A 24,842-nucleotide genomic window follows, 5' to 3' on the forward strand; every position below is an offset into this window, starting at 1 on the left:
CCTCCCTCACACCGTGCCGCAGAGTCACCTCCAGGTGGGTCGTTGCTCTAAAGCAGGATCCAGGAGGCAGTCAAGGTAGATGCAAGCCCAGGTACTGGAGCTCCTGAGGGCAACAGAGACACACAGGTTCTATGGTCATGGCAGATGGCTCTGGAGTTCAGTGCCTTGCCAGTGGGCCCTACTTTGGAATTTGTGCTCCTGAGTGTGATGGAGTTGGACTCAGATGTGTCTTTTCTACACATGCCTCTTCTGTCACTTTGACTGAAACTGTGGTAGGCACTGGGGTTGGTGCATGCTCAGGAGACTTGAATCTCTGGGCTGTCCACGTCCCAGCTGGGCCCTGAGCCTCAGCAGACTTGCAGCTCCTACTCTCCAGTTTGTTGGACTTACTCCGGTCAGCTAGCAGGGAGGTGAGGATGGCCAGCCACTACACCAGAACCGAGAGAGTCTACAGCTGTAAGCAGGAGAAGCCCATCCATCAGCCATGTTGGACCTAAGTCCCCTCTGGATTTTGAGGTGGAGTGGACATCGCCATCCCAGGGTCCTCAGGATGGAGGAATAAAATATGGGTTAGAGTGGACTTGCTGGTATTCTACTATAGAACTATTGTGACTCTAGGAATGGGAAAAATTGTATCATCGATGTGGAGACAGTGGCCACAGGAGTTGCTGAGGGCAGGGAGAGGGAAGAAGAGGTGTGAAATGGGGTCATTTTCGGGACTTGGAGTTGTCCTAAATGATACTGCAGGGACAGATGCTGGACATTATATATCCTGCCATAACCCACTGAATGGACTATAATCCATGGGGTGCAGCAGTGCCCCAAAATGTATTCACCAAATGCAATGAATGGGCCACTGATGAAAGAGGTTGATGTGGGAGGAGTGGGGTCGGGTGTGAGGTATATGGGAACCTCTTGTATTTTTTAATGTAATGTTTTTTGTGATCTATGTATCTTTACAAAGAGGCAATTAAATTTTAAAAATTAAAAAAAAAAGAGAAAGACAAAAAAAAAAAAATTGGAACACTAAAGCTCCTGGACGACAAGAGCCAATCTTCATGGCCAATGTGTTCTAAACAGGACACAGAGGACAAACAGCCCTGACCGCAAGGGGACAATTGGTAGATTGGATTACATTAAAATGAAGGATTCCTGTTTATCAAAAGACACTATGAAGATCATGGAAAGGCCAGCCAGGGTGGGGGAAGCTATCTGCAACACAACCGTTGACGTCCAGAGCGTGCAAACGCCTATGCATAGGGAAAGAAGCCCCACAAAGGCTGCTCCGCCCCAGAGGTGGGCCCACGGCGAGCTCCTCCGCGTGCTCCGCCTGCTCGGCAAAGCGGGCGGCAGCCTGGCCTGCAGCGAGGGGCAGCTCACCCGCGCCACGAGGCTGGGGGCCGGGGGCCGGGGGCGGGGGGCACGGGTGGGGGCGCTGGCCCCTGCCGTGCTGCTGGCTCACACAGGGGCGCCACCCCTTGACGTTGAACTTGTGTGTCCCTGCTAGCCCGGCTGCACCCAGCGGAGACGCGCCCGCCTGCCTGCCGAGGCCCGGATGAGCGTGCAGCAAGCGCTGGTCACGGAAGAGGCCACAGGAGGGGGCCACGCCGGAGCACCACGAAGGCCATCGCGCCACGGCAGCTGGGCGCCAAGGCCGTGAGCTGTGGCTGTCCAGATGTGCAGGAGAAGCCAGGTGCCCCCGGGCTGGGGTCCCGCAAGCCCCGCCCGAGGTGGCCTTTGGGGTGTGGCCCTAGGGGCCGCCCCCTGCCCCGCGCCTGCCCGGACCCCGCTTCCCGGTGCGCCACACGCAGCCGCCCTCCTCCCAGCGCCGCTCCCAGCCGCTGCACCCGAACGGTCTCCTCCCAGAGGCTGAACCGGGAGCTCTGAACGCAGGGTGGCTGTCAGCCCCAGGGAGGGCTTTAAATAGCCCTGGAGACAGCTCACTTGTCACCAGCCCAGCTCCCACCAGGCGAGCGCGCAGCCTCCAGCCCCCTCAGCGCAGCCCCCTGGAGGGGGGACAGGGGCTGCCCCCGCGCCGCCTCCCGCCTCCCGCCCGGCTCCCGCGCCTCAAAAAAGACTGTCACCCTAATAATTAAGCTGTGGCTCAGGAACAAAGCAAACAGGCTACTTCTGCTGGTTTTAGAATAGCGCGTGGCCAGGAACCGTGCTGATTTTGCATGATTAAAAAAGAACACCTACTACCGTTAATGAAGGTGGTGAAGCTGCTAATTTTGTTGGCTTTATGTTGGTGTTGATACCGCTCTCAGCTCTCGCCCGTGCTGGCTGCGGGTGGTGGGCGACGCTGACCCCGCCGGCGCACGGAGGGCCTCAGCGTCTCACCCGGTCCGAGCCCCTCGAGCCCGCTGGGCCGCCTGCCCCGTGCTGCCATGGACGGAGTCCACCTGGCTGGGCCCCCTCCTGCACCAGCCTCGGGCTCCTCGGGAGGGGCTGCTGGTGCCAGACTGTCCTCCAAGGGGCTTAGCACCCCTCCCCAGGTTCCCGCACTCGGGACGGCCCGGCACCCAGGCGGGGCGTTGCCCCTGCCCGATTCTCTGTCTGGCCCAATCTTCTGCTTTTTAAACCACATTAAAAGTGTGGCTGGTGCGCCCCGTGTCTACCAGGGGCGGCGTCTCTACGCAGTTGTAAAGCATGAGCCCTCAGCACGCCCCGGAGGACGTTCCCAACCACCCCGAGGGCCCTTCCCCGGCCCACCCCCACGGGGGGCCCACGCCCCGGCTGGCGGTGTGCGCATCCACGAGCGTGCGTGCTCACACACGTCCCACCTGCACGTCCGCCGCAGCCCGATGGCGCTGGCACTCCTTGTTTTTAGGCTCCACCAAAGGCGTACTTTACTCGACATTTTTTTCCCAAGATTCAGCCCTGCTGAGTGCTGCTGTGGCGGTTCCGGCCATGGTGTGTGTCCACGGTGTGGCCATGGTGTGTCCACAGCAGTGTCCATGGTGTGTCCACGGCATGTGTCCACAGTGTGTCCATGGTGTGTGCCCACCGTATGTGTCCATGGTGTGTCCACGGCATGTGTCCACAGCATGTGTCCACAGTGTGTCCATGGTGTGTGCCCACTGTATGTGTCCATGGTGTGTCCATGGCATGTGTCCATGGCATGTGTCCACAGTGTGTCCACGGTGCATCCACAGTGGGGTCTGCCTCCGTGTGTTCCATTGCTCCCTGGGGGGGCAGAGTCCGGCACTGAGGACATGGCCACGTCACACGTGCTGGGGCAGGCCTCCTGCCACGTGTGCAAGGTTGTTTCCTGGGTACGTTGTTGGGGAGATCGTGGGATAATGGGGCACATAAATAGTTTTATGAGATGATAAAATTGTTTGCCAAAGAGGTCGCACTAAATCAGACGTCCACTGGGCACGGTGGAGGCCCCACGCCTTCTCCGACACCCGGTGCTCCGAGCGGTTCTGTGCTTTCTGGCTGTGCGTTTCCTCTTCTGAGGAATGTCTGTTCGTGTCTTCTTCCCAGCTTTGCTTGTTCTGCCTTTTCTTGGCGGATCTGTAGTTCTTTATGTCTTGGATACAAATCCTTTGACAGTTTTTTTTCCGCCGGAGGCCCCGAGTATCGAACCCCGGTTCGACGGGAGCCATCGGTAGATGGTAGATGGGAGCCCGATCGCTTGAGCCCCGTCCACTTCCCTCCTGTGACAGTTTTATGTGTTGCAAATATCTTCTTACTATTTATTGCTCGTCTTTTTGCTTCACTGCATCTTTTGACAAACAGATGTTTTTGATAATAATGTGGTCAAATTTACCAGTCTTAGTTTTTATGGTTAGCACTTTTTGTATCGTAAGCAATCCTTCCCTCCCCAAGGTCATAAGATATTACATGCTTCCTGTTAAAGGTTTTAAAGTTTTGTTTTCCTTAATCCACCTGGAATTGATTTTTGTGTAAGGCATGAGGTACTTACCTCATTATAATTTTTTCCCCAATGTACCAGTACCATTTATTGGAACCACTCATTTCTCCATTATTCTGCAGTGCCCTGCCTGTCACATGACAAAATAGGAAAGGCCCTGCTCCGGACCTTCTGTTTTGGTTCATTGTTCAGTCTGTCCATCTGGGGCTGGTAACAAGGGGCGATGTTTCCTATAAGGTGGCCAAATGCCTCGGCGTTTGGCAGCACAAATCCCACCCTCTTCTTTAGCTGTGTCTTGGCACTTACAGATGCTTTGCTTTCCCATAAAATATCTCAGACTCAGTCAGTCAAGTTGCAGAAAAATCCCTGCACAGATACAAATTCCATTGGTCTTAAGAATTTTATTGGTCAATTTGGGTGGGAATTATCCATTAAAATACTATGTCTCTACATTCACTCGCAGTTTTAATATACCTTTTTTCAATACATTTTTATAATTTTGTTCCTTAAAGACCATATACTTCTTTTGTTAGATTTATTTTTAATTCATAGTTTTTGGTGCTATTGTAAATAGTATCCTTTTCTACATTCTTTGTTGCTTCTGTATAGGAATCGTTTTTTGGGTGTATGTGTCAACTTTATACTCAGTTCTTTGCTAGATTTTTGTTAAATGTAATAATTTCACTGTAGATTATTCTGGATTTTCTGCATATACAGTCATATCGTCTGTGATTAAGTTTTGTTTCTACCTTTCCAATGTTTATACGTTTTATCCCAGTTTTTATGTCTTGCCCTGCTGCTTAAGCTCTATTCCAATGCTGAACAGAAGTGAAAAGAACTGGCATCCTTGTTTTGTTCCTGGTTTAAAGAGAATATTCCTAACATTTCACTATCAAGTTCGAAGTTTGTTTTAAGTATTCTCGTCGACACCTTTTTATTGGATTCGGGGAATTCCCTTCTATTCCTAGTTTTCTAAGAGTCTTTTTATAAACACGAATGATGCTGGATTTCATGAAAAGCCTTTTTTTTGCAGGGATTGCCACGAATGCACAGTATTTTCCTTTGATCTCAGGATCTCCTAGGCTACATTTTTTCTCATTAAAAATTATTGAAGTTTATCATTCATACATGAATATGCATGAACAATAAGTAGATGGTAAAAGTTGTGAACTTACAAAACAAATATGCATAACGTCATACAGGGGCCTGTCCCTCACCCGCCACCACCACCTGGCATTGTCCTGGACATCTGTAACAAATTGTGAAAGATCATCGTCAGAAAATTACTAACTATAGTCTGTATCTTGCATTTGTTATTTTTCTCCAGCCAACCCTAAACTTTTCGTTCATAAACCATACAGTTTATCTAATGTGTACAATCAATGGCATTTGGTATAATCACAGACGTGCATTCATCACTTCAATCAATATTAGACCATTTTCTTTACTCCAAAAAAGAAAAAAACAAAAAAAACTCCAAACCACTATCTTACCAATATGTTAGTGCTCCTAATTACAAATCCTATGATTTGCTTTCACCATTTTATTCATTTCCAAACATTTAAAAACCACTTTTTACCAATTCTTTTGCTCATTATATGTAGTTCATAATAGCACAATCATACCATATTTGTCCTTTTGTGTCTAGCTTGCGTCGCTCAACATAACGTCCTCCAGGCTCATCCATGTTGTCATATGCTTCACAACTTCATTTCTTCTTAGAGCTGCATCATATTCCATCATGTGAATACACCACTGTTTGTTTATGCATTCATCTGTTGATGGACACCTGGGTTGTTTCCATCTTTGGGCAATTGTGAATAATGCTGCTGTGAACACTGGTGTGCAGATGTCTGTTCGTGTCGCTGCTCTCAGTTCTTCTGGGTATGTACCCAGTAGTGGTATTGCAGGGTCAAGTGACAAATCTATATTCAACTTCCTTAGTAGATGCCAAACCGTCCTCCACAGTGGCTGTACCATTCTACATTACAACCAACAAAGAATAAGCATTCCTATCTCCCCACATCCTCTCCAACACTTGAAGTTTTCCATCTTTTTTAATAGTGGCCATTCTAATAGGTATGAAATGATATCTCATTGTAGCTTTGGTTTACATTTCCCTAATTGCTAGTGATGTTAACATTTTTTCATGTGTTTTTTCACCATTTGTATTTCTTCTTTAGAAAAATGTCTATTCAGGTCTTCTGCCCCTTTTAAAAAAATGGGTCATTTGTCTTTTTATTATTGAGTTGTAGCATCTTCATATATCATGGATATTAGACCCTTGTCAGATGTGTGATTTCCAAATATTTTCTCCGGTTGAGTATGCTACCTTTTTACCCTTTTCACAAAATCCTTTGAGGTACTGAAGTGTTTAATTTTGAGGAGATTCCATGTATTACTCAGCCAAAGGGGTGTTGATGCCAAATACCAGAAATTGGTTGGTTTTTATAAAGGGTGTTTTTTGCGGTAGGAGTTTACAGAGACCAGGCCATAAGGATGTTACTTCCCTCCCAAAGTCTACTTGGAGCAAGATGGCTGCCGACGTCTGCGAGGGTCCAGGCTTCCTGGGTTCCTACGTTCCTGGGGCTGGCTTTCATCTGGGTTCAAGGTTCCTTCCTTCCTGGGGCTGGCTTCTCGTTCCTCTGCCTACTGTTTTCCCAGGGCTCCAGCTCAAGTCTTCAGCATCAAACTCCAACATCAAAAAACCCTCAACCCTGTCCTTTGCCAAGGCTTTTATCTATGAGTTCTCACCCCTTGGTGCCCTAATCATAACTCCATCAGGCCCAGGTATAGATCAGATTACAAGCATAATCCAATATCTATTTTTGGAATTTACAACCATATCAAACTGCTACACTCCACCCTCTGAATTCAAATATGCATTACAATATTCAAAAAAAACTTAAATCAGTAACAATGCAAGTACTAAATCACATCACAATCAATTTAAAGAAATACAGTTTGTCTTGGGGCAAAGTCCTGTCTGCTATAGACCTCTGGAACTTACAAAAAATTTACCTGTTTCCAATACACAAATGAACAAAGGATAAACATTTTCATTACAATAAGGAGAAATCATGAGGGAAACATGAGTCATGGGTTCTCTACAGTTCAGTAAACCTGCAGGGCATCCTCCATTCAATTTCAGCCTGAGAGTCATTCTTAAGAAGATGGTTTCTTCTCCTTGGTGCCTTATGGGGACCCACCCTTTCCACAGTCTTGCCCAATGGCCATTTTCTTGGTTCCGCCCTCATCAAGCATCTGGGTGTTGATAGCTCCAGACCTCACCCTCCGAGAGTGTTGGGGTGATTGCCACACCTCACCCAATCTTTGGGTTAGAGTCTCAACCCCCCTAGTACAGTGACGTGAAGACAACATTCCCCCTAACCTTTGGCAAATAGGCTCAATCCTCTCAGAGCAGTGAGTTGACCACCTGACCTTCCCCAGCCTTTAGGGGACAAGGCCACCCCTCTCATACCTGTAAGGTGCTGACCTCAACTGCCCTAATCCTTGGGGAATGTGCCTCACCCTCTCTGCACCCTGGGGCAGCCAAACTCTCCCAGAACATTGGACTGGAGCATCCACCCTCTTCAACTGCTGGGCAAACTCACCCTCTCTGTACACATGGGTGGGGTTCCTCTCTTGGCCCAAGGTTAAGTCTTTAATTCCAGATCTCAGCTTCCATGGTTTTCCTCTTAAAGCGGTTTCTCCTTCAGTCTCTCTTTTCCATGTCTTTTTTATTCCAGGCTGACAGTGGTTTTGTTCATACAGTTCTCTCAAAAAAGTCTGTTGGTTTAGCAGGCAGGAAGCAGGGGTCCAAGCCATGAAACAACAAGACTTTCCACAAGTCTTTCCTAGATAACTGCATCTTCAGTCTTGATATACCAGTTCCAAGTTTAGTTAAGTCCTCCAATGGGGCACTTTCCTCTGGGAGCTTGATTTCCAAAGGCTTGGCATTTCCAGAATCAGTTTCTGTTTTCTTTTTGTCAAACAGTTCAGTCCTTAGCTTATCTCTCTCGTCTAGCATTTCGCTATAAGCTGCAAGCAGAAGCCAAGCCGCAGTCTCTAGGTTTACTTTGCAAAGTTCTTCAGCTAAACGCCCAGGCTCACCATTTTCAAATTTTGCCTTCTGTACAACACCAGGAGTTAATCTTGCTAAATTCCCTGCAACTTTAAAACACGGATCACCTTTCCTCCAGTTTCCAATGAGAGTTTCATCATTTACTTCTGAGGCATCATAAAAAGTCTCTTTAGCATCCATACTGCTATCAACAGTCTCTTCAAAGCACTGTAGGTCTTTTCTTCCAAGCATCTCACAATTCCTCCAACAATACCCCTTACCCATTTATAAATCCATTCCAGCATTTGGTAATTGCAAAAGCACTTCCCCACTCCTCGATACCAAATTCTATACTAGTCAGCCAAAGGGGTGCCGATGCAAAATACCAGAAATTGGTATAAAGGGTATTTATTTGGGGTAGGAGCTTACAGATACCAGCCCATAAAGCATAAGTTCCTTCCCTCACCAAAGTCTATTTGGAGCAAGATGGCCGCTGACATCTGCGAGGGTTCAGGCTTCCTGGGTTCCTCTCTTCCAGGGTCTTGCTTCTCTCTGGGTTCAGGGTTCCTCTCTTCCCAGGGCTTGCTTCTTCCTGGGCTCAGGGTTCCTCCCTTCCTGGGGCTGGCTTCTCTTCCTCTGCATGCTGGCTTCCCGGGGCTCCAGCTTAAGGCTTCAGCATCAAACTCCAACACCAGAAACCCTCCACTCTGTCCCTTGCCATGCCTTTTATCTGGGAGTCCCCACCCACCAAGGGGCAGGGACTCAACGCCCTAATCATAATTCAATCATGCCCAGGTACAGATCAGATTACAAGCATAATCCAATATCTATTTCTGGAATTCATAACCATATCAAACTGCTACATCCCACTTATCTGTATTTTTCTTTTGTTTCTCTGGCTTGGGTATAAGGTTTAAGAGATAATAGATAATGGATTTTTTTTTAAATTTTTAAATTTATTTATTTTTTAATATTGTCTTTTTTTAAATAGATAAATAGATCACACAAAATGTTATGTTAAAAAAGATAAGAGGTTCCCATATACCCCACTTCCCCTCCACCCCCCCCCCACTCCGCCCACCTCAACATCCCCTGTTATCAGTAAGGCACATTCATTGCACTCACTGCATTTGGGGAAGACACCCTGGAGCACTGCCGGGCCCCATGGACCGTGGTTTACGTTGTAGCTCCCACTCTCCCCCAGTCCATCCAGTGGGTTATGGCAGGACATACAATGTCCTGCATCTGTCCCTGCAATATCAAGATAGTAGATTTTTAATTGTTAACCCAGATCTGTATTCTTGGGTGTTTCATTTCCTGGCTGCTAAAGCAAATGCCACACAATGGGTTGGTTTGAACAATGGGAATTTGTTGGCTCGTGGTTTTGAGACCAGAAGTCCAAAACTGAGGGTCATCACAGCGGAGCTTTCTTCCTGAAGACCGGGCGTTTTGGGGCTGCCTGCCGGGGACCCCTGGCCCTTGGCTTCTCCGTCCCGCGGGGCTGTGCTTGGCAGCGTCTGGTGGCGGCTCAGGTCCCGCTGACCTACAGCTTCTCTCGGGGGCTTTATTTCTGTCTGGATTTCGTTCTCTTCTGGAGGCTCTAGAAACAGGGTGGAGACCCATCCTGGCTGAGCTGGCACCCTTCATGGAGGTCCCCTCATCAGAAGGTCATCTTTACAACGGGTCCCCTCCCCAGGGGTGGATTCCGTTTGAGAACACGCCTTTCTGGGGTACACAGCTCCAAACGTCCACACGGGCAAACCCAGAACTTGGTGATGTTCTTATTATCGTCTTCATGTACTTGGACTTTGGCTTGCTGAGCGTTCTGCCTAGGATTTATTAATTTATTTGGCATTTTGTTTAGAAGTGAGATTGGCCCACCCTTCTTCTCCCTCGTGCCATTCTTCTCGTGTTTTGGAGTCCAGCTTATACTAGACTCCTAATATGAGATGGGATTCTTTCTAGTAAATTCTGTCCCCAACACTCCCCTGATTTTCTTTTCCGGGGTCACCATGACCTCTGTTGTCAAAGGCAACGGATTTTCTGTCTGTCTTCATTTGCACTTGTTTTACTGAGCTGACTTACCTCTCCTTCTGGAAACGCTCTGTGCCCCTCCTCCTGTGCCAGCTCCAGTGGTCGATGTCCCTCGGGCCTTGGCCCCAGGTCCTCTCCCCACTCCCTCCACTCCTTAGGGGATCTCTTCTATTCCCTGGGTCTCAAATGCACGTCTTCTCTAAACCCCCCGCCAGCCCCCAAACACCTGCCCCCAAACGCTGCCCCTTGGGTGCCTGGTCGGGCGCGAGCTGGCTTCTTCCCATCCTTTCTGTCTTCTCCACCTCACTCTGTGGCGTTGTATTCCTCCCACATGTGCCAGGATCCCAGACACGCTTCTTAAGCCCCCTTTGCCTCCTCCCAGTCTAGTGAATCTCTTTCTGTAACACGTCCTAACTCTTCCGCCTCTCCCCTGCGAGCACCTGCCTGAGCTGGCAGCCTCCCCAGCGTGTGCATTCGCTTTGGAGCAGGCGTCCAGGCACCTCACAAGCCCCTTCCCGCCGGCGGAGCCCCGGCCGTGGGGGCAGCTGACCCCATCCCCAGCTCTAGGGCAGGCCCCGGTTGGCTTAAAACACCGCCGACAAACTTTTTTTTTAAAATGGGCCTGATGGTAACTATTTCAGGCTTTCTGGACCTCATGTGTTGCATCTTTTTTAAAATTTATTTTTTAATTTTTTAAATCTTTTAAAGATTTATGTATTTATATACCCCCCCCCCGGTGTCTACTCTCTGTGTCCCTTCGCTGTGTGTTCCTCTGTGACGGCTTCTATCCTTATCAGCAGCCCTGGGAATCTGGGTTTCTTTTTGTTGTGTCATCTTGTTGTGTCAACTCTCCGTGTGGGCAGCACCATTCCTGGGCAGGCTGCACTTTATTTCGCGTTGGGCGGCTCTCCTTATGGGGCGCACTCCTTGCGTGTGGGGCTCCCCTATGCGGGGGACGCCCCTGCGTGGCACGGCACTCCTTGCGTGCATCAGCACTGCACATGGGCCAGCTCCACACGGGTCAAGGAGGCCCGGGGTTTGAACCCTGGACCTCCCATGTGGTAAGCGGACGCCCTAACCACTGGGCCAAGTCTGCCGCCCAAATTTATTTTTTTTAACAGAGCTTTATGTATGTAAAAACTGTCTTTAGTGCACGGGCTGGACAAAACTGGCCACAGGCCGTGGCGCCCACGTGTGGACGTTACACCTGTGGCTTAGCCGTCTCCCTGGTGGCTTAGGGACAGTAGGCTGAAGTGGCCCCATGAGGGCCTGTCCTGGCCCTGGTGAGCGAGAAGCGGTCGGAGGGAACTCATGGGGTCTGGAAAGGCTCAAGCATCTGCCGTGGACACCTTTCCCGCCTCCGGCCGCTCGTCCCTCAAGGCTCAGCCAAAGGTCACCGGCGTGGCGAGGCACCGGCGAAGGGCGGCTCTTTAGTGACCTTCACGCAAGTGGCCTCAGAGTCCTGTGTCCTCAGCCTGGGGCCTCCCGACTCGGCCGGCACTGCAACCACCTGGGGGGTGGGGGTGCCCACTCCCCTTTAGCCGGGGCCCTGCAGCTCAGAGAGGGTCTGCAACCTGTCTGTCATGCGGCCAGCACGGGGCAGGGCCAAATGGACCCCTGCCGGACACTCAGGCCTGACTTGACGCCGCCCTGACCCTCCCCCTCACTAGACCGTGGATGCCCCGAAAGCCAAGCCGCCACCTGATCTGTGCTCACCCACCTCCCCCAGTTCCTGTCTCCCCGTGTGCCCAGCAGGCTCACCTCAGGCCAGCCAGACAGGTGCGCACGGCAGGTGACAGGAACGACCCTAATCGCTTCAGGTGTGCAAGCGAGGGACCCGGCCAACGCCAGCTCCGAGCTCCCAGCAATTCTGACTCAGGAGCCCACCTGGGGCTCTGCAGCCAGGGCGGGAGGTTTGTAGACGTCCACTGTGACACCCTTGTCCAGCTCGTCATCTTGCGGGTTCAGTATAGAGATTGGGGGGCTCCACCCCAAAGGTGGCTTGTGGGGGCTGCTAATACCCCCTGGTTTGTGCCACTCCATGTATCTCATGGCTTTGTTTGTTTTGGGAGGTACCAGAGATTGAACCCAGGACCTCCTATGTGGGAGGTAGGTGCTCAACCACCGAGCTACACCCACTCCCCAATGAGAGTTGGTGGAGCAGTTTGATGTGGTTATGAATTTCAAAAATAGATATTGGATTTAGTTTGTAATCTGGTCTGTATGTGGGCGTGATTGAATTATGATTAGGGCTTTTTTTTTTAAAAGATTTATTTACTTATTTATTTCTCTCCCCTCCCCCCTGGTTGTCTGTTCTGTGTCTATTTGCTGCGTCGTTTCTTTGTCCGCTTCTGTTGTTGTCAGCGGCACGGGAATCTGTGTTTCTTTATGTTTCGTCATCTTGTTGTGTCAGCTCTCCGTGTGGGCAGCACCATTCCTGGGCAGGCTGCACTTTCTTTCACACGGTGCGGCTCTCCTTACGGGGGGCACTCCTTGCACGTGGGGCTCCCCTACGTGGAGGACACCCCTGCGTGGCACTGCACTCCTTGCGCGCATCAGCACTGCACATGGGCCAGCTCCACACGGGTCAAGGAGGCCCGGGGTTTGAACTGGGGACCTCCCATGTGGTAGACGGACGCCCTAACCACTGGGCCAAGTCCACTTCCCTATTATGGTTTTTAAAAAGGACAAAAATATTATGTCTCATATAAATATCACAATATATGGATTACCTTCTATTAGCAGTTTTGTATTTCTGCCTTTTTCAAAAACAAATCAATAATCTACTTTTAGACTATACCCTAAGGGTCTTTCTCGAACATACTGGGTGAAATAAACTTTTTGAGATCTGATTTGCTGCTACACAGCAACTACAGGGAAATGGCCTCAGAAGGGCAAGGGGTTGCCCTCAGATTAAATGACCGAAATCGGGCTCGAAGTGCGCCAGGGGTCCCAGCAAACCCAGACCGGAACGATTTGGCGGGGTGGGGGGCAGGGCCCCTGCCGCGTGGAAGCCGGTCATCGGCGGGAGAATCGCCCTGTGTGGGCTGGGCCAGAGGGGTGGGAGGTCGGCCTGGCCGCAGGGGCAGGTGGACACAGCCGGTCCTGGCTTGGGGACGCGGCAGCCGGCCAGGCCGCGCCGTGCCCGCCTCCGCCACCCTGCCGAAGCCAGGCGGTCTCGCTCCCGGGCACGGAAGGAGCAGGAGAGGGCAAGGCAGTGGCTTCTGTGCCCGGATGCTCTCCCTGAGGGCAGGGCCGCTCGGGGCTGGGGGCTCCACTCTCCCCAGGCAGTTCTCGAAGGGGCTGCAGACCAGTTTGAAACTGTCTGGACGAGTTCCTCCCTGGAGCCTCTCGGTGCCTCCCCTCCACATCGCTGGAGACCCTCCAGGCCCATGCCCCTGGCAGCTGCAGGGGCTGTGAGGACAGGGTCAGCGGGGGAAGAGGGGCCGGGGTGTCGTGCAGAGGTCTCCCCAGCAGCCGAGCTTCCCCAACTGAGGGAGTCGGACAGGGCATCCCCGGGCAGACCCAGAGGGGGCCCCGGGGCTCGCTGTGCCTGGGCTCCAGTACTTTCTTTGCACAACTTGCACGAGTGAACGCACAGCCGAGGGAGGACGTGTCGGGGACACGGTGCGGGGGGGGGCAGCACGCCCCGCCTGCACCCGGCTCTGCGCTGGGGCAGGAAGTAGGGCCACGCCCGCCGACACCTCTGCGGGGACCCGGGCGCGTCCAGGTACCAGCTGCAGGACACCGCTGGGCACGGGCGTGCTGCGCAGTCCAGGCCTCCAGCAGGCCCAGGCTTGGCCCCGGCGCCCATGGGGAGCCTTCCCCCGCCAGCACAGAGAGGCCTGCTTTGTGGTCACCCTTCAGCCCCCGAGAACGCCGCAACCCAGACCGTGTCTGTGGGAGCACCACCTGAGGCTGTGCAGAGAGGGCGCAGGGCTTGGCATCCCGCAGAGTAGCCGTGCCGCCACCTGCCCAGCAGCGGCTCCAGGGAGAGGCGGTGAGTCCTGCGGCCAGCGCCCGGGGACAGCGATGAGCAGGGACAGTACACGAGGCCCCGAGGACCCTGGCAGCCGCTGCCCACTGGCCACAGCCCTGCTGCCTCGTGCCTGGCCGTGGGACCGAACGTTGCAGAGGGAGGCACGCCGCCCGTGCCTCTCTGGCTGCCCGTGGGTCTGTGCGTCCCGAGGGGCTCCCCGGCCAGCCGCGGAGGCGGGATGCGGCTTGAGGGCGCGGGTGAACCCACACCGCCCCCAAGGCCGCGGGCTGCCGTGGCCTGCCTCACGCCACCGAGGCTGCCGGACTCCTCAGGCACATACCGGCTTTTCCCGGGTGAATTCCAGGCCAGCTGCCCACACATGGGGACGCGGACGCGGCACTGCGCAGGCTTGCCGCCAGCCGGCTGGCCCAGGTTTCTCCTTCCTGTCAGGACCACTGAGGCAGAGGCTGGCCTGCAGCGGCGCCTCCCGGGGCCCTGGCCTGGCCCGTGACGAGTGCTCCCGTGAGCCCAGCCCTGCACTGAGCACCCGCCGGTCAGCCTGTCCCTGACTCAGGAGGACACAGGCAGAGAGCGGCCAAGCTGGCGCCACGGGCCTCAGAGCAGGACCAAGCCAGGGCCAGGCCAGGGGTCTGCCCACCCCCACCCCCTGCCTCCGCCGGCCGCTGGCAGGTGAGGGCCCCTCCTGGGCTGGGGTGCCAGGCCCCCCGTGGACAGGCGCTTTCCGTTTCCCCAAACAGGGGGGCAGCCCTGAGCCTGAAAGCTTGGCAGTGCCTCTCCCAGTCACCGGCGCTTGGTGTCAGGAAAGTGAGCACGGGAAGGAGCGAGTTTATTGTGTAACTGAGAAAAGAGCCTTCGCTGTCAAGCCAGGGGGAAAAGCAAAATAAAGCGCGGCCTTAGGCGTGCCCGGAGCTAGCTTCTGGGCCCGCCAGGCCTTCAGAGCCCAGGGGCTGCGGGGGGCGCTGGGGAGGGGCCTTCCCCCAAGGGAGATGCGGCTCAGCCGGGCCCACCCTGGGGCGCCCGCCCCGCCGGGCCCCAGCGGGCCAAGCCCGCTAGGCCGGGGGTCCCAGAGCCCGGGTGCCGCCAGCCTCGGCCCCGCCCCGCCCCGCATCCTCACCCGACCCTCACGGAGGCACAGACCAGGGCTCCGGGTCCCCGTCGCCGCCCGCGCAGGGCAGCGCTGACCGGGGCCCACGGCCGCCCCGCCCCGCCGCCACCCGGCAACAGCGGGGCCACGCGCGGGCGTGGTCCCGGGTCTCGACCCCCGCGGACAGGCGGCGGCCTCCGCCCGCGTCGCCACCCGCGCGCCCGCGCGACCCCGCGCCACGCCGGACCCTCCGGGGCCACCGCCCGGGCTGGCCCGAGCCCCGGCCCCGGCGCGCAGCACGCGGCGCAGCGCGGAGCCCGGCCGACCGCGCGGCCGCGGGAGCGCGCACGTCCCGGCGCCCCCGGCCGGCCCCGCCTCCCCGCTGCGTGCGCGCGCCGCGGGGCGGGGGCGGCGGCGGGGGCGGGGCCGGCGCGGGGCGCGGGGGCGGCGGGCAGGTCGGCGGCGCCGCGAGGTCCGGGCGCGTGAGGCCGCGCCGCAGCGCACGGGGCCGGGCCGGGCGCGGCGAGCGGAGCTGCCCGCGCGCTGCGGGCCGAGGTGAGCGCTGCGGGCGGCGGGCGCGCCGGGCGGGCGCGGCGTTTATGTAAGCGGCGGCGGGCAGGTGGCTGGGCCGGGCCGGGGGCTGCGGGGCGCGGGGCGGGGCGGCGGGCGGCCTCGCGCTCCTCTCCCGAGGGCGCCGCGTCGGCGCGGGGTGCCGTGCGCCTGGGGAGGGCTGTGCGCCCCGGAGGGCAGGCTGCGCCCGGGGATGTGCGCCCCGAGGACTGGAGGCTGCGCCCGGGGAGGGTGCGCCCCGGGAGGGCTGTGCGCCCCGGGGAGGGCTGTGCGCCCCCGGAGAGGCTGTGCGCCCCCGGGGAGGGCTGTGCGCCCCCGGAGAGGCTGTGCGCCCCCAAGGAGGGCTGTGCGCCCCCAAGGAGGGCTGTGCGCCCCGGGGAGGGCTGTGCGCCCCCGGAGAGGCTGTGCGCCCCCAAGGAGGGCTGTGCCCCCCGGGGAAGGCTGTGCGCCCAGGGAGGGCTGTGCGCCCCCCCGGGGAGGGGAGGCTGCGCCCGGGATGCGGTTGTACCTGGGACGACGTTGCGCCCGGGACGAGGCTGCGCCCCGCGTCCCCTCCCGAGGGCGCCGCGTCCGGGCTGCTCTGCGCCGCGGGCGGCCCCGGGCCGGGACGACCCCGCGGGTGCCGGGCGCGGGGGGCGATCGGGGTCCCGAGGTTCATTCTGACGCGTTCACACCGGCAGTAGGAAAATTACTGCGTTGCGGCGGGCGAGCGGCAAGGTGTGGAGCGCGGCCGGGGACGCCCAAACGGCTCGGGCTGATTTGCACGTCGGGGACCCGCATCGCCGGGTTGGTTCGCTGTCAGTATTTTTAGCCAGGCGGCTCTGGTTGTGACTTCTGATAAAGGCGTTTTATTACCCTCGTCAGCAAACCGTAAGTATAACAAAGTGAGTTGACATCCAGCTAGCTGCTTGGATTGGCGCGCCGCGGCGAAGGTGGCCCAAGGGCAGGTTTTTGGGGAATTTTAGTATTTATGTAATTCTCTTTTTCTCCTTCTTGCCTTTACCTTTACATTTACCTTTTATTTCTTTGGAAGATGTCACCAGGGTTGCGTTTTCTAAAACCGTGGAATATTCTGGAGAACATTCTTTGGGCAGTGTAAAGCTTAATTATGGTTTGATTGCCACTTTCCGATGCCTAACCTGGGTGAAATTGCCTCACTATCTCCAGAAAAGGGGGAAGGGAACCCAGAAGACACAAGGTCGGCTGCGCCGCTCCTCGGCTGAGGGCGCTGACCGCTTCTGTGCTGTGTCCCCCCTCCCCACAACCGGCCCGCGGCATGGGCCCCCCCTGCAGCTTGATAAAGACGGATGAGGCGGCGGGGGAGGCGGCGGGGACCTTGAGCCTGGCCCGGCCGGTGTGTGGGGCTGTAGCAGGTCAGGCTTGCCCGTCCTGAGGGGAAAGGCCGCCTCTCTGCAGGGGGCATTGGCGAAAAGGAAACGGTCCCGCTGGGGAGGGATGACACATGTGTCTCGGGCACGTGAAGCCACCCCTGGGGTGAAGGGAGGCCGTTAATTATGGGAGGATAAGGAAGAAGCCACCGGGGCTCCCCCGGGCTGGCCTTACTTGGATTTGCATGTCGTAAAGTGTTGGGAACTGCTTTGAGATTTTTGGAACAAGAAAATTCTTGAAACTTCTATCTGTCAAACGAATGAGGAGGAGAACAAGGTTAATTCCCACGGTGACACCCGTCCTGGGTCTGCTGCGGGCTGGGCCTGGCTGGGTTCAGCACCCCAAAAGAGCCAGCCGGCGGTCTGGGAGTCGCCTGTTGTTTTTTTAGTGCTTCATACCACGGACGTTTTTAAAAAGATAAGCATGCATGCAGCACGACATTGAAAAAGGAAAGAGGATGTGAAGTGTCCATCCCAGGCTGTGCTCGGCCCCTCAGTGGCCCTCCAGCGCCTGGCCAGTGGTGTGGGCCCCCTCCCGGCCTCAGCTGAGACATGTGTCGGTCACTTTTAACAAACACTGCTGCAGTGGATGCTCTTAGGATACCTGGGTGCTGCAAAGCCTGCTAATCATTTTTTATTAATCACCCAAATTATCCAACTGCAAGGTTTAATTAAGCGCTGGGCTTTAGTCCCTTGGATGCCAGGATGGCGTATGTAAATACTCGGAAGCACAGGGTATTGTTTCAATAGTTAACGGAGGAGTGAGAGACTGCACCTTGGAGACTAATAGATGAAGTTATAAACTTACCAGCCCAAAGGAGTTTAAAAGTTACCAAGTCCAGGGTGACATGGAAATGCTCAGAAGGTCCGTGGTTAGTGGAAAACTTGACGGGTTTTGGTGCCACCTTTTAAAATGTGACTGAGTGTGTAACTGGAGGTGAGGGAAATGGTGGGGTCCAAAAAAGCTGCCTTGATCTGCTCCTCGTGCTGGGGCGAGGCTCCCCGTGGGAGGGGGCCCTGGGCTGACGGTGGTTCTTCCTCATTGCCTGAGCCACCTGCCCCAGCCTTACAGCGTCCGGCTGGGACGCGCGCCTTGTGTGCGGAGATTGGCTTCGTAGCTCGACCCCCGCTGGGCCAGGCTGTTGGTGTCCAGTGGTCACCTGCTCGTCTGCAGTTTGGTTGGTGCTGCTCGTCTGCCCTCGCCGGTGACACGTCCTGGGGGTGGAGAAAGAGAACGACCGCTTTAGGTCTCACATCCCAGGACGGGGTTTCAGCGAGGAGGTGCGGGACCGCTCGGGCCGGGCTGGGGGCTGCCGGTAGGCGCCACGTCTCTGCGGGCAGCAAGGAAGCGGGAGTGCGGCCCCAGCCTGCTTCTGTGTGTGGGCGCCTTCCCGCCACAGCTGTTGCCCGGGTGCCGCCGAGGCCCGGGTGTGGCTCTAGGCTGTTCCAGGCGCTGGGGAGGCAGGAGACCCGACCCTCAGAGCTGGGAGGGACGCACAGGGCAACCGCCCGAGAAGGGGCGCCTCGTGCAGCCAGGCGCGGCTTCTCGGGGAGCGGGAGCCTAGGAAGAGTCCCGAGCCCGGGCTTTCTCATCGAGGGGGCAGAGGAGCACGCGGTCAGCCGAGGGCAGCACGGGTGGGACCTGGGGGTCCCCGGGTGGTGGCCAGGAGTCCAGATTCTCGTCTAAGGGCGCGGCTTTCTTTTCTGTTCTTTCTCCTTTCTTAGTTGACTCTCTAGGGTTTTGGCCAAGGGGCCGATACGGCCTGATTTATCTTTAAAAAGAGTCCTGCTGTCGGTTAGGGGCGCGTCTGAGCACCTGACATCTGTCAGTCCAGTAGATTCTCAGAAGGGTCTCGATGGAGACGCTATCTCTGCTAGCCCCCTGCTGCGTTTGGAGAAACAAAGGCACAGAGAGGTCCAGTGGTTTCCCCAGGGACAGCCAGGAAGTGGCAGAGGCAGGACGTGCCCTTCCCACACTGCTGCCTCGGAGGACGTCCCCGCGCCCCCACCCCACCCCCGCTGGGCAGGGAGGTTTGAGGGGAGGTGCCTGTGGGAGCAGGGCCCCGGGAGCAGGAGGCGCCAGGGCCAGGTGGGCGGGGAGCTCGGGTTGGCGTCAGTTGTCCTGCACAGGTGCGATGCCACCCCTGGAGGGCGGGACCCCTGCTGGTGGGTGGGATGCCGCCTCTGGAGGGTGGGACCCCGACAGTGGGTGGGACCCCTGTCAGTGGGTGGGACCCCTGCTGGTGGGTGAGACCCCTGTTGGTGGACGGGACCCCTGCTGGTGGATGGAACCCCTGACAGTGGGTGGGACCCCTGCTGGTGGGTGGGATGCCACCTCTGGTGGGCAGGACCCCTGCTGGTGGGTGGGACAACACCCCGAAGGTGGACCCCCTGACAGTGAGTGGGACCCCCGCTGGTGGGTGAGACGACACCCCGGAAGGTGGGCCCCCTGACAGTGGGCGGGACCCCCGCTGGTGGGTGGGACGCCACCCAGGAAGGTGGCAGCAGCTTTGTCTATGAGGAAAGGGCAGGTGCTGCCGAGGAGGGCGCGCCACACCTTCCTGCGCCCGCACTAACCCCTGCTCGCTGCAGCAGCTCTGGCCTTCCGCCTCGCGGCCTTGGACTCCTGAGCTTTCCCAAAAGAGGAAAACAGGAGTGGAGTGAGACACGGGAACCCTGAGGTCTCCCACACGGCGAGTCGGTTCTTGCACATCAGCTGTCGACCTGGCGTCGCCGCGTCTTCCGCGCTGCATGGCGCCCTGTGCCGCCGCGACGTTGGCGAGGCCGAGGTGCCCATGCGCGGGTCCTCCAGGCTGCGGCGCTTGCGCGGCTTTGCTGCTTTCCTGGTCCTGTGCGACGGCGGTATGGAAGCGCTCCGGGCCCGCGTGACTGGCGTGGGTGGGCTGACGCCGTGCAGCCTGGCCCCTGGGGTTGCGGCTGCGTGGGGCGTGCCCATGTGGGAAGGGCCACCGCGCGGCCCCGCCAGGCCCCTGGTGGTTCCGAGAAGCCGCTCCCGGTTATTGAGTGGGTAGTGAGGCGTGGCAACGGCACGCGCTCCGGGCCGGTGGCAGGGGCGGGTTTTGCTGTAGCTTTGCTGGGAGAGTGTCCAGGGGCCGCCCGGCTGTGGGCCCGAGTGACAGGCCACTCACTCGCGAGCCGGGCCCGTGGAGGAGCGCGTGGGCTGGCCTTCGGGAGCCGGGAGTGGCTGTGCAGCACGTGGGGCACCCCGGAGGGCCGCCTCAGTGCCTGCCCCTGCCCGGGTGGGTGCTTTTGAGCTAGTCTTTTAATCGCTGGGCTCCGGTTTTCTTATCAGTAAACAAGGAAGAGGAAGAGTGTCCTGTCGCGGGGTGGAAAGGCATGCGATGGAGTGGAGGGTGCTCTGCTGGCCGCTCGCTGTTGGCTGCGCAGGCTGAGGTGTTGGCGCCTGGGGGGCTCGTCCATGGGGGGCCTGGTCGGGGATCGGGAGGGGTCTTTGTGCTCCCCGCCTTTGTAGAGACAGGAAGGGGGGAGGGCGGCGCTCTGGGACCCGGTGAGCAGAGGGGGGTCAGCAGGGCCCACGGAAGGAGGCGGAAGGCACCGGGCGCCGTGTCCTGGAATCCAGGTGGAGAGTGCTCAAGGCACGGCGAGCGGCGGCTATCCGCGGGGCCCCTGCGGGTGCTGGGAGATGGTTCACGGGGCCCCTGGGGGCGCGGGGAGGTGGTCTGTGGGGACCCTGGCCGGCAGGCTTGCAGCGGTGGGGAGGGAGGACGGCATGGTCAGGCAGGGGGCAGGTGGGCGGCGAGGCTGCGGGAGGAGTCGCGGTGACTCGGGGTGCAGGTGGGACGGCAGCTGGAGCCGTTGTTTTCACGGGCGAGAGAGCAAATTGTGGAGCGAGAGGGGCCTCAGGTGCAGGCCAGCTTCTCCCGACTGCTGAGAGGACTTCCCTTCCCTGCGAAAGGGCCACAGGCTCTTGAAACACTGGGGGGGGGCAGGAAGTGGACTTGGCCCAGTGGTTAGGGCGTCCGTCTACCACATGGGAGGTCTGCGGTCCAAACCCCGGGCCTCCTTGACCTGTGTGGAGCTGGCCCATGCGCAGTGCTGATGCGCCCAAGGAGTGCCCTGCCATGCAGGGGTGTCCCCGCGTAGGGGAGCCCCACGCGCAAGGAGTGCGCCCTGTAAGGAGAGCCACCCAGCGCGAAAGAAAGCGCAGCCTGCCCAGGAATGGCGCCGCACACAGGGAGAGCTGACTCAACGAGATGTCGCAACAAAAAGAGACACAGATTCCCGTGCTGCTGATAAGGATAGAAGTGGTCACCGAAAAACACACAGGAATGGACACAGAGAGCAGACAGCTGGAGGGATGGGAAGGGGAGAGAAATAAATAAAAATAAATCTTTAAAAAAACAAAACCACGGGGGGACGGGCGTCCTCTAAGGACTCAGGGCAGCAAAGAGGCCGTGCTGCCCTTTGCAGGGGGCATGGACTGAGGTGGCTCTGTCCCGAGGTGGCCTTTTCCTTTGTTAAAATAGCGAACTCCCTTGTCCTTAAAGTACGGGGCTTCCCTGGAAGAGGGACCCTCCTGGGGCTCCTCCAGGCAGCCCCCGCCCCTGTGCTGCCCGCAGCCGTGCCCACAACCAGGCGCCATCCCCGCAGGCGCTGGCCCCTGCCCCCCCCCCGGCGGTGGCCCTGGGCATTGGTCGATGTTCCTGATTGGTTTTAACGGTCGTCCAGGGGAAAGCACGTCTCTCCTCTGCGGTATCCAGGTGCACAGCCTGGGGTTGCAGCGCTCCCGCCCCGTCCTGGGCTTGAGGCGGCGCCCCTGGCCGGCTCCCGCCGTGTTCACCTCCCCGACGCCGGCGGCGGCCTCGGGATTCAGCGTCCCCGAGCATCCCCGAGCGCAGGGAGGTGGTTTGGGTCCTGTGCCCTCTGGGCTGACTCTGCAGGGGGCGGGCTCGGGGCTGGCGGGGCTCAGGGCCGCGCCTCGCTGGGGCCTGGTCGTTGGGCGGTGGGCTTCGGCCCCGTGGTGCTGCCCGTTGCCCTGGCTTAGGTACGGTATCTGCGCTCCTGCGGGTTTGTGCAGCCTGGGCCCTGGGGTCTTTTTAGGTCAGGGTTTTTGAAGTTCCGGCCTTCCCCGTTGCCTGGCGGGGCGGGGGCCACGTCAGCGGCGCTCCCCGACCCCTTTGCCCTCCCCGTGCTGGGGGGCACGCGAGCGGTTCCGGTGCGTCCGCCCTCCCCACGGCCTCCCTGGGCACCTTCTCTGGGCAGGCAACGGGCGCGGCGCCCCAGTCAGCGAGAGCGACGCACTTTCTAACTAATCAGTCCCGTGGGAGGACAGGACAGCCCACAGAGACCCGCGTCTACTGGAAACGACGTGATGGAAGGTAACGGGGCCTGGGCTGCCGACCCCTGCGGTCTGAGGACAGCCACGCACACGGAGGTGGCAGGAGGGGATGAGCCTGCGTTGGCCGGACAGGGCGGGGACGTTCCGGGTGGGGGGATGGCTGCCAGCGCCCTGCTGGGGGGCCGGGAACCCGGGGCGCAGGGCACAGCTGTCACCTGCAGGGCGCTGGGCCCCTCAGGGTGGGACACCCCCCAGGCGGTTGCGGGGGGGGGGGGGGGCGGGGGGGCACGAGCGCCACCTGCCGGGACGAGCACCTCGGCCTTGGGGGTGGGGGGGGAGCGGGTGCAAGGGGCGCGTGAGCGAGAGTGGGGGCCCAGTTAGGAGCTTCCACCCTCACGTGGGGGTCAGTGGGGGCCTGGACAGGAGGCAGTGGGACTGTCGGTGGCAGTGGCTTCAACAGGCTTTGCTACCGGGGGGCACTGGAGGGCAGGGGGGGCTCCTGGAATCCCAAATTGCGATGGCGCCGAGTTCTGGAAAGATCTGCAGGGAAGTGTCTTCGAAAGCCAGAGAACCCCTTAAGATTGAAACATGAACAGACGTAAAGGGTGGGCGCTGCTACGGGCCAAATTAGACGTCGTTCCAGCAGGGGAAGAGCCTGCGTCCTTGATATAAAGGCAGAGGTCACCAGGTTTGAGAGGGGAGGGAGGGGCGGATAGCTGCAGTGTGGGGCCTTTGGGGACGTTGGGGCTGTCCTGCAGGGTAGCGCAGTGACAGATGCAGGCTGATACGCATTTTGTCTTAATCTGTAAAATCGCGTGGGGCAGAGTGAACCGCGACATAAACCGCAGCTGTGCTCGTGCACGTGCAGCAGGTGTAAGGAAAGTCCCGCACGACCGCGGGATGCTGTCAGCGGGGACAGCGGAGGACGGGGGGTGAGGGTGCAAGGGAACCCCCTGTATTTTCGATGTAACTTTTCTGTAATCTGAAACTTGTTTAAAAATAAAAGAAGTTGGCTGTGTCATCGTGTCCGTCTGGTCTCCTCGGCATGCCCCCTTCCCCTGGGACTTAACGCACAGAACGTTTACAAACGCTCACGTGCCGCCTGCAGGTGATACCCATGGCGCGTTTGTAGAACGCACGCGCCGCGTGTCGAGCGCTTCAGGGGTGCGGCTGGCGCCCCCGCATCCCTGGTCCTGGCCGGCCGGTCCTCACCGCAGTCGCGCTCAGAGCCGCGGTTTGCAGGCGCCGCGGGGAGGCCGGGGGCGTCTCGCTGACGGCAGCGCGCTCTGCTCCGTGGCTGGCTGAGGCCGCCACCTCGGACGATGCCCACTGCACCTGCTCCTGCCGCGCCCACCCACGCCACGGGCTGTCCTCCGCCCCCGCATGTCGCCTTTAGCCCACGTTGCCGCCCTGTGCAGAGCCCTGCTGCGCTTCGTCTCAGCGCCAGAGCTGGTGCCTCCCCTGCCGCCCCTGTTCTCCCCCACTTCTCCCCTCCTTCCCCCCCACGGCCCTGCTGCTTCCCCTTCCCCCACACCTCCCATGCGGGCCCCTCCCCCCATGCCCCCCACTATCCCCAGTCCCCCCCATGCCCTCCTGCTGCTGCTGCCCCTCTGTCCCCCCCATGCCCCCCCTGCTGCCCCACCGGTCCCCCCATGTCCCCCCGCTGTTCCCCTGGTCCCCCCATGCCCTTCCGCTGCCCCTCTGCCCCCCGTGTCCCCCTGCTGCCCCTCAGTCCCCCCATGCCCCCCCGCTGCCCCTCTGTCCCTCCCATGCCCCCCTGCTGCCCCCCCGGACCCCCTGTGTCCCCCTACTGCCCCCCCCAGTCCCCCCGTGTCCCCCTACTGTCCCTTTGTCCCCTCCATCCCCTCCTGCTATCCCCGGCCCCCCAGCCTCAGGCCTTGGCTGTGCCCATCTCACGGGCCCCTGCCCCCCGCCGCTATCCCCGGCCCCCCAGCCTCAGGCCTTGGCTGTGCCCATCTCACGGGCCCCTGCCCCCCGCCGGCCGTGGCCCCTTGTCCCGTCCTCCCTGACGCCCGCTCCTTGCCCGCCGCTCCCCCGCCCGCTGAGGTTTGTTTCACGCCTTCGTCCCCCGCCCCTCCCACCACCCCTGGCCCGGCCGACGGGGCCTCACCAAGGCAGCGACTGGCTCTTCCCGTGCGGCAAGGGCTCGGGGGGCGCCGCGCAGGGTGTGGACGCCCAGGACGCGCCGAGCGAGACCAGGCAGCAGGCGGCAGTACTGGAATCCGGCTGTGTCCTTCCGGAAACGCATGCGTTGCCCGTGCTCGGTGACTCCATCGTGCGCGGATGTCCCACGTGCTCCGTGATCTCCACGTTTCCACGTTCCACTCTGTAGGATGGAAACGTTGACAAAACACTCAAAATTGTCAGAAACCGCGGCATGCGGTGTGCCTGCCGGAGCTGCGCCCGCGCCCTGAGGTGCGCCGCCTGCGCCCAGTCCTCGGCCTCGCTTGCCTGCTGGCTCCGCCGTGGCCCAGGACCGAGC

The 24,842-nt window shown here is 58.6% G+C and overlaps 1 protein-coding gene across 3 annotated transcripts in view; it reads left to right on the forward strand.

Annotated features, from left to right (window-relative positions):
• The window catches only part of ADARB1 (adenosine deaminase RNA specific B1), a 258,621-nt gene that overhangs the window by 121,615 nt on the left and 112,164 nt on the right, over window positions 1-24,842 (forward strand). The window contains exon 1 of one of the 3 annotated variants that reach the window (XM_058296349.1): window positions 15,527-15,616. The exons of the other annotated variants lie outside the window; for them this stretch is intronic. The gene's annotated coding sequence lies outside the window, so the exon portion shown is untranslated. Of the gene's footprint in view, window positions 1-15,526; window positions 15,617-24,842 lie in introns of those variants that run through there. 3 annotated transcript variants of the gene reach the window in all.

Source organism: Dasypus novemcinctus, chromosome 4, assembly GCF_030445035.2.
Source record: "Dasypus novemcinctus isolate mDasNov1 chromosome 4, mDasNov1.1.hap2, whole genome shotgun sequence".
NCBI classification, from domain to species: Eukaryota; Metazoa; Chordata; class Mammalia; order Cingulata; family Dasypodidae; genus Dasypus; species Dasypus novemcinctus.